We start from the raw sequence: 4,598 nt of genomic DNA, 5'->3' as shown, positions 1-4,598 counted from the left end.
GCAAAAAGCAAAAGAAAAAGAAAAGAAAGAAAAGAAAATGTTGAGCTCAATGAAAGGAAAGTTGGGAATAAGTTGAAGATTTGGTTTCTCACATAAAAGGAGAAAGAGAGATTATTGTTAATGTGAATAAATGAATTATGCACTCTCTTAACTCAAGGAATTTTGTTGTCTAGAAAAACCAATTTTCTTCTTAACCCAACCTCAATACAAGCCTTGAAAAGTCTTTGTGATGATAACTTGCTTGTGAATGTGTTTGATATGTGGTTAAATGAAAGGCAAAGTTGATTCATGTGACATTGTGACGGTAGAGTGTAAGAGTGTCATCTCACTATACACCTTTGAGTTTGAGTGAAACGCTTTTGAGTGATTGAGTGAAACACTTTTGAGTGCTTGAGTAAAACACTATCTTTGGTGAGGAATAGTTCCATGCACTCTATGATAACATTCTTGCTTGGTTGTTGATTAGTCCTGAGGTTTGCATTTGTTATGTATGTCATGATTATGTGAGCACCATAGTTGAAGCTTGATTGGCTAAAGCATCATTATATCTTGACTAATCTTTCTATGATGAGCATTCATGAGTGATTTACTTGTCCTAAGAGAAAAATGCTTTTTAGTGTGCTAGACCATTGTAGTATCATTACTTTATTTAAGCCAGGTTTTGTTTTGCTTGACGACAAGCAAAGTTTCAAGTTTGGGGTTGTGATAACGGTTGAGAAACCGTTACTTTTATACTTAATTTTGATATTAAAAACACCCTTTTTGACTTATAAGCTTGCTTGAACTCATGTTTTTGCTTTAGTTTTGTGAATAAGAGAGTTGAAGGTGAATGTAATGGTTTTGTGCTAGATTCCCTTGATTTTGTAGGTTAATTGAATGATTTGAAAGAAGAGTTAAAGTACCGAATGGTTGGAATGCAAAAAAATCAACAAAAATGTAGAAGAGTCAACCAAAATGCAGAAAAGTCATCCAGAGTGCAGAAAAGTCAACCAGAGTGCAGAAAAGTTGCGGTGAGCGGAAAAGGGGCGTTGAGCGCCATTTTTATTGCCAGTTTTCTTCTATTTCGCGCCTGAGCGCCACCACTGAGCGTCATTTGAGTGCCGCACCTACCGTAGAGTGTCATTTTGGCGTTGAGCGTCGGCGACGCGTGTTTTGGGCCAGTTTTCTGCTATTTTTATTATCCGTTTTGGGCCTGGACCCGTTTTCTGTTATTTTTCTTCCCTATTTAAAGACCTGGACGTCTTAGAGTTTGTATCTTTTATGGCTTGAGCACAGAAACACACTTTTCACCCCTTGGGGGTAGATTTCAATACAAGAAAATTGTGTTTTATATACTGATTATTATATACGGATTTGAATCCATATATAATAAAAATGTTACATACGGATATTATATACGGATTCGTTATATACAGATATTATATATGGATTTGTTATATACGGATTTTATATACGGATTTATAATTAATTAATAAATAAATAAAATTAAGTTATTTTAGAATGCATATAGAAAAAGTCGTCAACCCTTTCTTTTTTTCCTCACTCGCGCTGCAACCATTTCTTGTTTGGAAAAAGGGTCGAGCCACTCAGCCTCCTTCAATCCCACCACCAAACCTATTCTTCTTTCTCTTTCACTTCAACCCTTCCTAAATCAGTGTTTTGGTCGTGGTTCTCTCTCGTCGAGCCCTCCTTCCCCTTCAGTGGAGCCTCGGTTCTCTTTCGTTGAGCTTTCGTAGGTCGCGCATTGAAACCCTAATTTTCCGTCATTCGAACCATCATTGTGCGGCCTTGGTACCGTGGTTAATTGGTAAGTAATGTTTAATTCTGATTGAGCTAAATTTTTGAATTGCAAAAACCCTAATCCTCTTTTTCTCTCATCCATTTTCGATTTATGCAATTCCTCGCGCGATAAGGTTCTATTTCTTCCCCGCAAAGCTATTTTGCACGAATTTCTTTTTTCTACATTTATTTCCTCTTGTTAATCGCCCAAGATTTAAAGCTTTTGTTGCACTAAAAAACAGATACTTTTCGTGCTTGCGTTTTGATTTCCACAATAGCCTCCAAAGCTCCTAGATCGAAGATTGATCACGAGAGTAGAGCCAAACTGCAAAAGGTTAGTTCGCGTGTTCATCTTCTTCATAGTCGTTTCTCGGCTTTTTAATTTGTTTTTGTTTTTTGTTTGGATAATTCCGGCTTTCAATGATACTGCTGTTACTGGTTGAGAAATTAAAAAGAAACTTATTAATAATTATTTAAATAACACTTGTGGTGATTGAAACTGACTAATAAGAAAAAGAACGGTAACAGGAGTTAAACTACAGTGGAGGTATGGAATGGTGCTTAGATTTTATTTATATGGTAAAAGTAATTATGTTAGTTAAGCTTTACTATGTTAACATAAGTTGCTGGAGATTTGCCTTTGGCTTTATGGATAGTAAACCATGCCATGGTATGGCAAGAGAATGTTCCTATTATGGACATTTACGGGGTATCAAGAGAAAATTAATCTTAGCTGTTTGATATCATTACATAGATGGTTAAGAATAGTTTTAGGTGAACCAATTTCTATCATAGTGTTCTGTAACTGAAATCCTGGGTAAGCAAGGGACCTTTTTGATATCATTACATATAGCAATAAACACAAGAATAACTTATTAATCCTTTCAACTTATTTTTCTGCTGTAGGTTTCATTTAATTTGCTTGAGAAGTACTTGGAAGCACACTCAAAGGCCTCCATGTGGGAAAATGAGCTCCTGGATGTAGGCTACCAGCCTCTGTGCATCCAAATTCCCTACACAGTAAGGCTCTTAATTTTGAACTAAGAACTCCAGCCTCACGTTTTGTTTCCTTAGTTGGTATAAGGCTTACTCCTTGCATATTATTTTCTCTGTTAGTCGTGTACTCTGTGTTAGATGGCTTACTCCAAGTAACATTTATTTTTATACTTCTTGATACACTTGATAAGGATATTAATTTGTTCTCCATGAGATTGAGGTAGTATTGTATAGCATTAAATAATTCACTTTCTTCGACAGTTTTGTTAACATGAAGAATTCAATTCTCTATTTGATTTATTTGAACTTAATTTATTTACTTATTAAGAGGTATTTGTTTCAAGGAATTATGGTAGGATTATTTGCCCAGCCATCGATTATAGTAACTTCCACAATCTCATTCCGAAAAAATTCTAAGCCTGTCATTAAACCTGTTTCTTTCACCAATTTATTAGTTTTTGTGATTTGATCTTCTGTTGATTTTACACCTTAATTGTAAAGTTCATTTCAATCCAATCCAATGTATTATGAGGTAGAATGCATTGGTTTTTGGCATTTTGAAAGAGTTTAAATGCGCAAATTAATTCTCCATCAAATAACACATCTCATGTAATTCACAACATAATTCAAATTTTAAGTTAAACATAATATCTTAATAAAATATACCATAGGTGACAAAGTCCTGGTTAATACATAAAAATAGATGTTAGTTCATAATAATCTCATGAAGAACAACTTTTTTTTAATAGATGTTAGTTCATAAAAATAGATGTTAGTTCATAATAATCTACTGTCATTGTTATCATTGTGTTTTGACTAACAATATTTTTTTCTTTGGTTAATAATATAACTTATTGTTTACAATAAGTTGAGTCTTATATTTTTATCATAATATCTATAGGTTGTTTACCTTTTTCAGCCTTACTTGATATTTGTGCCTTATTTTCTTTAGTCCATTTCAAGTATAAGTGTATCTAACTGCCTATCTACTACTATCCATTAGGTGTTTCAGGGGAATACTTGAACTTCTACAAACAGATCAAAGTTTCATGTAAGTTTTGATAATGAAGCTTTAAATGTAATTTTGAAGCCTTTTTCTTTAATAAAATTGAAAGAATGCTATTGGATTGCTATACTGTAGGTTAGCACTACAACCTGTACCAATCATATGTTGCAATACAACTAGGGATGCCATAACTCTGGTAATTATAATAAGCTATATCTTTTGCAATACAACTTCTAATCAAAATTCATAAATTGTATCGGTTGTAAAGTAAGTTCAATCCTAGTATAGCATTTGTCTATACAATAAGTAACAATACTATATAAAGGTCACCAGAGACATAGCAAGAAGAGTTTATTACATTGTATAAAGGAAGAACGGGAGATTTAAGAGGGCAATTATTGTTACTTTTGGGATTGAATTAGACAGGTATTTTAGGAAGATTAGGATCCCTGCATAATCCATAGAGTATGATATTTTCTTTGATTTGTCTTAATAGTTCTTTTTTGGTTATGTGGAAAATAATGTTTGACATTTTATTCCTTGTACAATTAGCTGAACAGAAAATGAACATTCAGTTGGTTTCAAGCAGGAGGACCATCTTATGCAGTAGAGCTAGGAAGGCCAGATAGGAAAGTTTCAACAAAATTATGTGTTAGATACCATATACCTCATCCTGATTTCTAAGACCATATTCTCTTGTAAGTTGTGAAAAATTTCAAGAATAAAGCTTTTGAAGATTACTTTAAATTTAATTTATGCCTTTTCTGGTTGCTTTTAAATATTGCAAGTGCATGAATCATCTGATATTTGGATTCTC

General features: G+C 33.4%; 1 long non-coding RNA gene across 1 annotated transcript; it reads left to right on the top strand.

Moving 5' to 3' along the window:
* Nucleotides 1–1,664: 1,664 nt before the first annotated feature.
* LOC148206457 (uncharacterized) lies at nt 1,665–4,220 on the top strand. The gene is made up of 4 exons (XR_015786085.1): nt 1,665–2,113; nt 2,686–2,799; nt 3,779–3,826; nt 3,917–4,220. It is a non-coding gene; the product is annotated as an uncharacterized LOC148206457 (long non-coding RNA).
* Nucleotides 4,221–4,598: the final 378 nt, after the last annotated feature.

Source organism: Vigna umbellata, chromosome 1, assembly GCF_029865625.1.
Source record: "Vigna umbellata cultivar VRB3 chromosome 1, Vumbellata_1.0, whole genome shotgun sequence".
Classification (NCBI taxonomy): Eukaryota; Viridiplantae; Streptophyta; class Magnoliopsida; order Fabales; family Fabaceae; genus Vigna; species Vigna umbellata.
The sequence above is the reverse complement of the archived record's forward strand: the minus strand, read 5'-3'. Positions and strand labels throughout refer to the sequence as shown.